Source organism: Scyliorhinus canicula, chromosome 7, assembly GCF_902713615.1.
Source record: "Scyliorhinus canicula chromosome 7, sScyCan1.1, whole genome shotgun sequence".
In the NCBI taxonomy this organism is placed as follows: Eukaryota; Metazoa; Chordata; class Chondrichthyes; order Carcharhiniformes; family Scyliorhinidae; genus Scyliorhinus; species Scyliorhinus canicula.
Genome location: NC_052152.1, coordinates 192,557,982 through 192,571,448, shown reverse-complemented (window position 1 = coordinate 192,571,448; position 13,467 = coordinate 192,557,982).

The window sequence follows — 13,467 nt, the reverse complement described above, 5'->3', positions numbered from 1 at the left end:
GTGCCCCAATCCGTTAATAGCCACTTAAAACTGTTCATCAAACTGTGAATTCAGGACTGCCCGCTGAGATAATTATAGCTTTTGAAACACATCCAAGCATTCATAATGAATAGCCTTTATGGAAATGTTGACAAATAACTCCATTGAAATTGCTCGAACAGATGCTGCACCAATTGGTTTATCAATCAAAGCAATCCAGCAGACGTTTGTTTTTAACAGCAACTGACTGTTGCAGCCAATTAACAATAAAGAGTGGGGGATTTAAAAAGCTTCATATCATGACAGTTATCCGCCCAGAGTGTTTATATCTACTGCATACATTCATAACTCACACTGGGAAGGTGTGGTCTGTTTGAACTCAGCACCAAGTTCAATGGCCCAGTTTAGTTCATGTTTCCCTCGTGTGTGAATCATGTGTCACCCCCCCCATTCCCCTATCAGCAAAAATGGGATCTATCAGAAATGGGGGGGTGGGTGGGAAGGACTTCTGTATCCAGGCCTCGCCCATCATTTTTAAAGGTGTGCAGGGTCTTCCTGACACTGTAAATCCATCCCTAAATGTTTTTTTTATTTGAACTAGCCACGTCTCTGGCTTTTTTCCATCTAGGTCATATACAAATACGATTTAATACATCCCAGTGTCTCAGAATAAGGCTTGCTAATAGATTTATTTTCTCCTAAGTATGAATTTGATGTGGGTTCCTTTAATTATAGGGTCTCATCATACATCATTGTTGTGAATCTTAAGTACTTTCAGCAATGGGTGATGTTTGAAATTTGATTGCAGTATATGACATGCATGACTTAAAGGGACACAGGTGATATTAACATAATGTCACTTCTCACACTCTGCCACATTTTGTAACAAATTAATTGGCATCAGGCAAACCACCTTCTCTGTGCATATATTATGGAAATCGGGATCTAGGGGGGTGGAAGTGCACAAGATGTGGCAAAGGCTTGAACTCACAATGAGGAATTCAAGTGCGTAGGGCACTTAGCCCGAGACTGCTTCACAGTTACACCGGGGAAAGACTCTGTACAAAATACTTACCCACTTATCTGTTTCAAAAACTGCATGCCTTTTTAAGCATAATTTCTTGCAACAGCAGAGAAATGCTGATAGTAAGCATGATCATTTGATGTTTCTTTCCTCCTTTCTCCATGTGTCATGTTGAATTTATGTCTTCATAGCTGCTGATAAAGAGTCTTCATAGAGAAACTTAAAGGGATGTTAGCAGGATATTTGCATCATACAAACTAATGTGCCTGCTTAACACTGTTAGTGACTCTGAATATGCTTTACATAAATTTGCTTCATATCGTTTCGTGCAACAAAGTTCCTTAATTTCTCTCTCTGACAGCACAGCATCACATCTTCACTAGAAATTTGATATTCAGAACCTGGCTGAAGGCTTCAGCAACATTTAATTCCACTCCAAGGCGCAAGCCCTGATTTTAATTCCAGAATGAATTCAGACAAGTGCGCATGGAGAAGAGTTGCTGCTGTAGAAATGAAACCGAGGGCTAATATTAACTCCCGGAGCTCATTTAAGCCCCACTGACTGACCTCTCTCCCATTCAAGGCTGGAAATCCTTGGGAAGAATCGGGAAGTCTCAGCCTGGGGGTCAACTGTCAGCACAAGGCAGGTGGCAGAATCAGCTTCTGGCTTCAACCCATGGAGATCTTGAGTTCAGTTAAAGAAAAGACTTGCATTTAAGTAGCATCTTTTACAACCTCTCAAAGCACCTTAGAACCAATGAGGTTTGAAGTGAAGTCACTGTTGTAATGTGGCAAATGTGACAGCTAATTTTCTCAGAGCGACATCCCACAATTAGCAATGAATTAATGATTGTGAGGTAATCTGTGTTTGTGAGTTTTGTTGAGAGCTAAATATTGGTCAGGGCAAAGGAGAAATCTATCCGTCACTCTTCGAACAAAGGGTAAAAATAGGGGATTGAGTCAGGGATGCAGGTGACCTTGCGGGGCCTGAAAGAACATTCCTCCTTCTCCTGGCTCCACAAAGGAAGAAAAGGTATTACATAAGAACAGCAGTTCCACATCTTTCCACGTGTTTCAATGTTGAGTCTCTGGGAAAAATATTTTATGGTGAAATTTCTAGAGGAACAAAACAACTCAGATTTCCACATTTAACTACATACGTATGGACGCTGCTGTCCAATGCATCCTTCAATACAGGGATAGTTCTAGCAGGCTTATCTTCAAAACAAAATATGGGCCAACAATCATAATTTGCACAAAAACTAACAGAAACATGCTTTTACATCTTAGCTTGCAATTCTTTGTAATCTTCTCTCTGAAGATATTGAGGGTTAGATCTTGACATTTTGCAAGAATGTAAAGTGGCTTGCAGGAAAGATGGAAAACATGCTGCATATCAGCGAGTAGCAAGAACTGATTATGATACCTTTTTTTCCTCAGGATCTGTGGAGTTATCTGCTGTTGGAGCAGAAAAACTGAAGAACTATGATGGGGTCGGGGTAAGGTTCAAAGTGTACATAGGACGTGAGGTCGCTACTTTGATAAGTCTCTTATTCTCAGAAGAGAGCACTTAACTCCTTTTGATGTGGTGAGGAGCTTTTAGCAAGAGTGTTTATTAACATTGTGGTTAGCCGGGTAAATGACATGCATTCAAGCGTAAAGGGAAAGATAAATAAACAAACCTCATAAGCAGCTGTGTCTGGAACAATAAAACCGTCAATCATTGGCGAATGAAATGCATTGCACTGTGATATTGAATGGGAATTTTGCATTTCAAAGGCTGTCAAGGGAATTGAAGCCTTTTGAAGTGTACTTGGCTTTTGAGGAAGCCTCTGACACTGGTAACACCTTCTGCTTTAAATACTTTTTGTCTGAGGTAGCAGATGTTAGGGGAGGGTAAGTGGAAATGCAGGGATTCTTCACTCTACTGCCTGGTCTGCTCTTCAGCTTTCAGGCAGGGGGCTCTAATGGGGGGTCTGGTGAGGGGGAAGTCTGATGGGGGGATCGGGTCATCCTCATGCATACGTGCTGTTGGGGGGGGGGTGACCCATTGTGTTGGGGAGGATGTCCCTATTGTCAGTGAGGGGGCATGATTTGCATTTTGGGGGGGAGGGTGGCCTTCCAATACGCATTGTTAGCCACCCCGGCTATGCTCTGACCCCCTTGAACCACCTCGGGGTCCACCACATCAAGGCCACGTCTGGGCAGACTTGCACCAAAACCCGCACGGTGGATTTCATGTTGTGGGGATTGGAGCATAACAGGGCGTGGAGACTCGGGCTTTGAGCCCATTAATGATAGTATTCATCTCGTTTGTTTAAATGCTGGATTTGCATCCTCCAACCAATACAGACGGGTAGCACGCTGAGGCCACCGGGGGGACGGGGGGCGGGGGACGGGTAGCACGCTGATGCCACCAGCACAGAATGGGTAACATGCTAAGGCCACCAGCGGGTAGCACGCTGGGGCCACCTGATACTCCATACTCCGCCTGATCGGAATTCCCATTTGGAGTGGTATTGAATGGAGAATCCACCCCTCTTTCTCCTTGACCAAAACGTCTTGGTTTGATGTTTGTTCAAGGCGAGTAACTTTGTTTTGTTATCTCTCCGCAATAATAGAAGTCTCAGATGGTGACAGCAAATCAAAATTGGTCCTCCACATCCTTTCTAAAAACAATATTGCCGGCAAGTTCTGGGTTGTCACATGGGCAGTGTTTTTGTCGGACATGAGAAAATTGTTTATCTTTTTAGCGTATGGTCCTTCATCTCTTGATGCTTTAGTGGCATCTTCAATGACTGTACCAACCTCTACGCCAATTAATTTGTGGGAAGATGATAAGGCACAGCTTTGTATGCCATGTTTCTAATTTATTTGATGTGAACTGAGTCCCATTATGGCTAACACTGTGGCATACAATGCAAATATTTCATCCCGTCATTCGATTGTCTTTTTAGTGGCCATTATTATTATTTCCGGCCATTTGAAATGTGCGTCCACTCAGACGAGGAACATGTATCCTTCAATTGGTCCCACAAAATTGATATATACTCTTTACCACGGTTGAACTGTTGCCCACCTGAAAATCCATCAAATAGGTCCTCTATTAATGGTAAGAGGTACTGGTCAGCACACAACACTGGGTTGATCGTTATTTTAAATTCATCACAGGTTCGTATGGAGCCATCTGGCTTGACAACTGGGGCAATTGGGGTTGCCCAATCGCTTGTTGTCACACCCTCAATCACTCCACCTTTGATCAATTTGACAAGTTCCACTTCGCGTTTTGGGTTTATAGCATATGGCACAATTCTTGCCTTTATACATTTCGGGGTTTATCTTGAATCGTGCCTCGACTCTGGCCATTTCCCCTGCATACCTTCTTGTACTTTTCTCAGAGTTTATGTAACGTGTTCTTTCCATCAACCAATTGGTTCACAGCTTGCCACTTTAGTTTGATTTTGGTCGACCTCATTCCTCCGAAAAGTGCAGGAAAGTTTCCTTTCACGACATGTAACTTTCACTACATGTAACTACTTTCACTACATGCAATGGCAATTTTGCAGATTGACCATCAGCTTCGACTTGCACCATGACATAACTCTTCACAGGAACCACCTATTCCATGTAAGTTCTCATGATTATGGTAAGTTCTTGAGCTTTTGTTTGATATAATTTGTCAGAGATAAGAGATGCAGTGGCTCCCATGTCTATTTCCATTTTGATTTTGTTCTCACTCCATTTCAAATAGACCCAAAATCCTTGTGTATCGCCTCGCATCAATAATATACCAGGTTTTCATTCTTTGATCTCCCCAGACATCGTGTCTTTGTGTGAATTTTCATTGTCTTCGGTCATTCTGTCGACATTTTTTTGTAGATCTGGGTACGTTCTTGTGTTTACCCACTTTGAGGTTTGAGGATTCTGTCTGGCCCAGCATGCCTTTGTTATGTGACCTTTATTGCCATAATTACGACATTTGTTTTCTCGACACTAACATTCCTGTGGAGAGTGTTCCACCTGGCCACACCCTGCTTGCAGTATTTTGTCTCAGTATTCATCTTGTTTATTTTGGTGTCAGCACCAATATGGAAAGCTTCCTTCGCTGCCAATTGCATAGACATTGCTATTTTAACAGCAGGCTTGAATCTTAGAGAGCTTTCTGTTCACAATCATCGCCAAATTGCCTCAATTCTCAATTTGAACACAAGTCTGTCTCGCAGTGCATCCTCAAGGGTAGATCAAAACTCACAATTCTTTGCTAGTTTCCACAGTACTGCTACAAATTATGGAATATTTTTACCCTCTTCTTGACTGCATCGATGACATTTTAATATCTCTGCTGCGCTTGATGGTTTGGATGAGAAGTGTTCTTCAAGGGTCTTTGCCAATTCATCTTACGTTATTGTACCAGGCTTTGCAGAATGGACAAGACTTTGTAATAGGGTGAAGGTTTTCCTTTTTACTTCATGCAAGAAAGTTGTTGCATGAATTTAATTCAGTATCCTGTTGGCAGCAAGGTCGTACTGGAATCTCCTTTCATTGCAACTCCATAATTCCGCATTCTCATCGAATGGTTCCATAGTGCCACCTTTTCCCACCATTGCAGTTACCAGTTCTTAAGTTTAGTACTGTCTTTAGCTTTTCCTCCCCTATAATTTCTTTTCTCTTCCAATTTAATTTGTGTTATTTATTTTGTTGTTTCTTTAAAATGTTCTTTCCTTGGTTGGACTGCGCTTTAAGAAATTATTTTTGCAAACGCCAATCTGTTTTAAAAGCAGTAGAGTTCAGCTTTCCTTCAGCTAAACCTTGGTTACTATCGCATTATTTTTCTTTTCTGAGTAGTTGCTATCCAAAAGATGGTCTCTCTCGCCATCTCACTGAGTTTGAGGATCTGACACTGCAGCCCACCCATGTGCACGGGCATGCAGCTGGAAAAGAATCCCCAATTTCGATAAGTAACTCGGTTTCTTCGCAGCCTACCCCCTTATTTCTTTCTTTGTTTGTCTTCTAGGCGGTTTTGAGTCCAGCGATTGTTCTACCGTCAACGCGCTGGCTGAAAAATCTTTTCTTTTCTTTTCCCGCCTCCGACTCTGCGAGCACTCCCACAGTCGCGATCCAGTCTGGAGTGCTGTCTGTCAATTTTAAAAATTAACGTGCACACTCAGCATGGCTCAAAACCCGTTTCCATTGATCTAATATACCGTACTTCAATCAATGGCGGAATGGTCGCCTGAAAATCGATCCTCGACTCAAGGTCCAGCTCTGAGTTGTTTCTCCTGACTGTTTTACCGGAAAAACATCCTTGTTGCCAGCTTTTTCTTCACTTTTATGTTGCTAAGGGGTTTTGCTTTTACTTCACAGAAGAAACAAAAGGTGAAAAGTTGCCACACCGTAGATTACTTGAAAATGAAAATCGCTTATTGTCATGAGTAGGCTTCAATGAAGTTACTGTGAAAAGTCTCTAGTCGCCACATTCCAAGGTGTTGCTTGCTCACAGTCTAAGGTGGACGAGCGGGAAAATCCGCTTAATGCCTCTGATGATGTCATCACACAATAATGTAACAAACTACACAGAGATGCATTCGTTTACAATACATGCCAGGTGTGATCACATCACGCTAACAACTGTAGGTACTCAATAGTCCCACAATTTTTTTTATTTTAGCCTGATTAGGGAAGCTGTGAATAGTATCATAGAATTCACAGTGCAGAAGGAGGCCATTCGGCCCATCAAGTTTGCACTGGCCTTGGAAAGAGCACCCTACCTAAGCCCACACCCCCACCCCTTCCTCATAACCCAGTAACCCCACCAATCCAACCCAACCTCACCTTTTTGGACACTAAGTGCAATTTAGCATGGCCAATCCACCTAACCTGCACATTTTGGACTGTGGGAGGAAACCGGAGCGCCCGGAGGAAACCCACGCAGACACGGGGAGAAAGTGCAAAATTCGCACAGACAGTGACCCAAGCCAGAAATCGTACCTGGGACCCTGGAGCTGTGAAGCAACTTGCTAACCACTGTGCTACCTTGCCCCCCTGGCTGTAAAGGTGCTCATGGATCCCTTTCATAAATGCTGTGGAAAGAAATTGTCAGAAAACACTTATTTCAGTGCCTTGACCAAGAGGCACACAAGGAAGGGCTCCACACACAACACTAAGGTAGCTGCAAGCTCTTACTTAACACAGAGGAGTCAGTGGGATGACCCAATTACAAAAGTAACAAAAAAAATTAACAAACCTATGAGGGGCCCAGGGGGAAGACCTGTTTCCCCGAGCTGAAGGGGTCAATGACCATGGGAATAGATTGAAGGTGATTGGTAGAAGGGAGCATGGGGAAAAACATTTTCAACCAGAAGGTGGTGGGTGTCTGGAAGTCACAGCTCGAACTGGGGGTTGAGGCTGAAACATTCAACTCATAAAAGGATCAGCACCTGAGGTGCTGTAACTTGCAAGGCTACGGACCAGTATGCGGGAAAGTGGGATTAAAATCAGCACAAAACTAAGACTCACAGTGTTAAAATGTCCCTCAGGTGGGAAATGTTATTCAAATGAAGATTTGGTAATGGAATCAAAAATTTTGGTCACATCGATGTGGAGTTTGCGCATTGGCATCTGCATGGGTTTCACCCCCACAACCCAAAGATGTGCAGGTTAGGTGGATTGGCCATGCTAAATTGCCCCTTAATTGGAAAATAAATGATTATGTTCTCTAAATTTATTTTTAAAACCCAACTTCAAAGAGAGAGAGTAAGAAGTCTGACAACACCAGGTTAAAGTCCAACAGGTTTGTTTAGAATCACGAGCGTCAGGTGATGAAGGAGCTGCACTCCGAAAGCTAGTGATTCCAAGCAAATCTGTTGGGCTTTAACTTGGTGTTGTGAGACCTGACTGTGCCCACCCCTGTCCAATGCCGGCATCTCCATATCAAGAGGAGATGGAACTGGAAAAAAATCTAAGCGGCCAGTTTTAGCTTCCCTGTTAGCTTAATAGATATATGTCATGGTATTGAAGCAGTCAGACTGGTATGTTCCATTACTAGCCTATGCTGAGTTACCTGATCTCAACCAGGCAGCAGCACGGTTCGGCATTTTGCCACAGGCTCATATACTTGCCAAGAAATCAACCAAATTTCCATCCTGGGTTGGTAGAAAGTGCAGATGATGAGTGAAAGTGGGTTCACACTCAGCTCTAATGAATAGCATGAGTACCTGAATAGTTGAACTTAAAGCCAAAGCTTGCAGACATGAAAAAGAAGCGCTTGGGTTCTCGGCTGTCTTAACCTCGGCAATCGTGAAATTGCATGTGTCAAAATCTTCAGATAAGGTGTTAGTGGAGGAAAATGCCAATATTCCAGAAAGCTAGTTAGTGAAGGATGAAACTGCAGCCTTTACCTTGACATATTTTTTGTATGAATTTATTTAGAGAGTCACAAAAAACAGGCGTACACCTCCCAGCAGAGCAACCACCCCATTTCACTCTGTGCCTACTTCTAGCAGCACACGTTTAGAAGAGTTTAAAAGGATGAGATTGGAGCTGAGGAAAGGAAAGGTGATCCTACTGAAACATATAGGGCGCGATTCTCCCAAAACGGGAGAAATCGTAAAGCTGGCGTAAAACCTGGGCGGGTTTGACGGCAGCGCGCCCCTTCCCGACCGGGGACCGATTCTGGTCCCCGGTCGGGGCTAGCAGCCCGACGCCGTAGGGTCCGGCAAGACGGGCTTAACGAAAATCGTTAAGCCCGCTTGCCGGAGTTAGCGCCGGCTGACGCGTCATATGACGTCAGCCGCGCATGCGCAGTTTGGAAGACTCCAACCCGCGCATGCGCGGGTGACGTCATCGCGTTTTTGCGCGAAACCCGCGCATGCGCGGGCCGGGTTGCCCCTCAGCCGCCCCGCGAATGGATACTGCGGGGCGGCGGAAGGACAAGTAGTGCGCGGGCATCGGGCCCGCTGCCCGCGATCGGTGCCCACCGATCGCGGGCCCATGGCACCCTTCGGTGCCATGGTTATTAATAGCGAGTTAGTGACGCCGTTTTTACGAACGGCAAGACCAGGTGTGTTTGCCGTTCGTAAAAACGGCATAAAGGGCTGGGACTTCGGCCCATCTAACAGCTGAGAATCGCTGCAGGCCGTAAAAAAACGGCGGCAGCGATTCGGGTCGGGACTTCGGCGGGGGGGGGGGGGGAGAATAGTGGGAGGGCGGCAAAAATGTCGGGAAGGCCCTCCCGCTATTCTCCCACCCGTCGTGGGGGGCGGAGAATTTCGCCCATAAAATCCCAAGGGGACTTGATAGGGAGGATGTTTTCTCTTGAGGGGGAGATAACAATTAGGGGACACGGTTTAAGAATAACTGGGAGATAAGGCTAAGCGTTGACTCCGGCGTAAAACCCGGAGTGTTTCATGCAGGCGTCAACGGGCCTCTTGGCCCAGCGATTCAGTGGCCCACAGGGGGCGAGCACAGCGCTGGAGTGCTCCGCGCTGCTCCAGCACCGATACGCAACCCTGCACTGCCAGCACGGGTCCGCGCATGCGCGTGATGGCCGTTTCAGCGCCGGCATTTACGCATGGTGGCCGTTTCCGCGCCGGCGCTGCGCAACATGACGTAGCGGCACAGCAGGCCCGCGCGGAAGGAGGTAGTCCCCACCCCAAATCACATGCGCCCATCGATCGGTAGCTCCCGATGACGGGCCTGGCCATCGTGGAGACCCCCTCCTGAGTCTGATCTCCACCCCACCAGGACGGCCACTGCGGCTACAGGTCCGACATCCCACCGGGTGGTACCATATGTGAACTACGCCAGCGGAATTCGGCGGGAACTCGACCGGTTGACCACAGAGAATCGGGGGCCACTTTCAACGGCCCCCGACCGGCACCGCACCGAGCGTGGGTGCGGGACTGGCGCCGATATTCCGGTCGCTGGTGAAGCGCGTCCCGGCATCGGAGTGGCATGGCGGTAATTTTCGGTGTCAATAGCGATTCTCCAGCTCGGAGAATCCCAGACAAGGAGTTTTTTTTTCTCCTAATGGATCGTTAGTCTGTGGAATTTTCTTCCCCAGAAAGCAGAGGAGGCCGGGTCATTGAATTTATTCAAAGCTGAGTTAGGTCGACGAGTGAAAGACAAGGGAATCAAGGTTTATGGGGTGTCAGACAGAGTTGAGGCCACAACCAGGTCAGCCATGAATGGTGGAGCAGGTGTGAGGGGTTGAATGGCCTACTCATGCTCCTATCCAATATTTCTACATTGTCATGCTCCTAAGTGAATCCCCAGTTAATGTCCACCACCTACGGACAGTGAAAAACAGTTAACATACAATTATCAGAAAGAAAATATGGGAAAGACAAACGTATAAGTTGCTGGTCCTGCTGATGCCAATAGCATATCTTCTTGTCCGCAAAACCAAGCAAGCTGAGTTGAGGTAATAAGAGTAATAATTAGTATTATTAGCAGAGATCAGGGCGGCACGGTCGCACAGTGGTTAGCACTGTTGCTTCACGGCGCCAAGGTCCCAGGTTCGATTCCCGGCTTGGGCCACTGTCTGTGCGGAGTCTGCACGTTCTCCCCGTGTCTGCGTGGATTTCCGCTGGGTGCTCCGGTTTCCTCCCACAAGTCCCGAAAGACGTGCTTGTTAGGTGAACTGAGCATTCTGAATTCTGCCTCTGTGTACCCGAACAGGCACTGGAATGTAGCGGCTAGGGGCTCTTCACAGTAACTTCACTGCAGTGTTAATGTAAGCCTACTTGTGACGATAAATATTATAAAGAGGCACACCCACGATGTTCAAATTAAGTGGATGGGACAGGTTTGAATGGGCTGAATGGCCTTCTGTTCTAGTAAGCCACCGCAGGGGCAGCTTCTGCACAATCAGTGATGAATTTAATTTGAGCAATTTCACATGTGGCTCTTTTCCTTTTCATTTTCATAACTGGTGGGCAGAAACGTCCCTCTCCCTTGGGCAGTTGTTCCTTACTCACTCAGACTTGACATTTGCGCACAATTGATTTTGCGAAAGGGGTGTAATGCAGCACCTAATCAATAACTCAGTAATTACAGCTTTTCAAACAAATCCATATTCTGGGAGAAATTAGAATTGGGTTTTACTGTGAAAGGAAACCAAACCCAGCTTTCACCCTCTCAGGAACAATGTCATTGACTGCAGACAAGTACCTAAAAAGGAATGCAAGAGAATAATGAATGGAACTGGTCTCTTATTCATGGCTGATGCCAATAGAAATATCTGTCTAAATGATGAATTCGTCGGTTTGGTGCCTAACCCTTGGAGCTGCTGTTGGCAACATCATTCAACCTGTCCTCACTGGCTAGATTGGGCAATCCTCAACATCGAGTCCTTGTTCAGCTTTCACGATTCACGGCTTTCCCCCCACTCATATCACATCTGCAGGAATGTTACAGAGATTAAGAAATTCAGAACTATCAAAAAGCAAACACAGGTTGAGCACCCCTTATCCGAAATTCTGAAAAAGTGAAAAATGCTGAAACCCGCACTTTTTTTTGAGCGCCGACGTGACGTCGTGAATGGGAGATCCCACAGGGCTCTTGGACGATGCGCAATTCCCAATGGAGCTGCACGTGTGCAATCCCTAGCGCATGCCGCACATGTGCTGTTCCCAACGTTCCGCAAATGCGCAGTTCCCAACGTTCCGCACATGCGCCGTTCCCAACGTTCCACACATGCGCAGTTCCCAACGTTCCGCATATACGCAGTTCCCAACGTTCCACACATGCGCAGTTCCGAACACCCGCCACGCCTGCGCAGTATATTGCGAAATCTGAAAAATTCCAAAATCCGATACACACTCGGCCCCAAGCTTTTCAGATAAGGACTGCTCAGCCTGTCCCTTAATTGTATAAATGCTCACATTGAGCTACAAAGATGTGAACCGAGTGACGCACAAATGGTAACAAAGTGTTCCAGATGCCAAATTAAAACAAAAATCTTTAGCATTATTATGTAGCCCGATACTATGGTGTCCTGATTTACTTCAATAAAGATTATGGGCGAGATTCTCCCAAAACGGGAGAAATCGTAAAGCTGGCGTAAAACCCGGGCGGGTTTTACGGCAGCGCGCCCCTTCCCGACGGGGGACCGATCCTGGTCCCCGGTCGGGGCTAGCAGCCCGACGCCGTAGGCTCCGGCAAGACGGTCTTAACGAAAATCGTTAAGCCCGCTTGCCGGAGTTAGCGCCGGCTGACGCGTCATATGACGTCAGCCGCGCATGCGCAGTTTGGAAGACTCCAACCCGCGCATGCGCGGGTGACGTCATCGCGTTTTTACGCGAAACCCGCGCATGCGCGGGCCGGGTTGCCCCTCAGCCGCCCCGCGAATGGATACTGCGGGGCGGCGGAAGGACAAGTAGTGCGCGGGCATCGGGCCCGCTGCCCGCGATCGGTGCCCACCGATCACGGGCCCATGGCACCCTTGGCACGGCCGTGGTACGGCCGTGCCAATCGGTGCCATGGTTATTAATAGCGAGTTTGTGACGCTGTTTTTACGAACGGCAAGACCAGGTGTGTTTGCCGTTCGTAAAAACGGCGGAAAGGGCTGGGACTTCGGCCCATCTAACAGCTGAGAATCGCTGCCGGCCGTAAAAAAACGGCGGCAGCGATTCGGGTCGGGACTTCAGGGGGGGGGGGGGGGGGGGGAGAATAGCGGGAGGGCGGCAAAAATGTCGGGAAGGCCCTCCCGCTATTCTCCCACCCGTCGTGGGGGGCGGAGAATTTCGCCCTATGTCCTGAAAAAGAGGGGAAATAAAAATGGCAGCACTGTAACGTGCAACACTCAAAAAGGACAGGAAAGGAATACCGTGCGCAGCGAACCTGCTCCATCAGCGCATCAGTGCGATCACCCACACCATTAACCCCCACAACTAATCATGCAAGAAATAAAATCCTGAAGCCAACTCAGGAGGAATTCTGACATGGTCCATTTCCAGCATAAACAGCAATCCTCTGGCAAACACCTACATTTATAAAACAAAACAGTTCAAGAAACATGCTGTAAATTGAAAATACCAGTAATACTCAGGAGCTCTGGCAGCATATATAGAATAGAACAGTACAGCACAGAACAGGCCCTTCGGCCGTCGATGTTGTGCCGAGCAATGATCACCCTACTCAAACCCACGTATCCACCCTATACCCGTAACCCAACAACCCCCCCCCCCCCCCCTTAACCTTACTTTTAAGGACACTACGGGCAATTTAGCATGGCCAATCCACCTAACCCGCACATCTTTGGACCGTGGGAGGAAACCGGAGCGCCCGGAGGAAACCCACACACACACGGGGAGGACGTGCAGACTCCGCACAGTCAGTGACCCAGCCGGGAACCGAACCTGGGACCCTGGAGCTGTGAAGCATTTATGCTAACCACCATGCTACCGTGCTGCCCCAAAATGGAGAGAGAAATAGGAATTAATGTCATAAAGCGGTTGATGTGG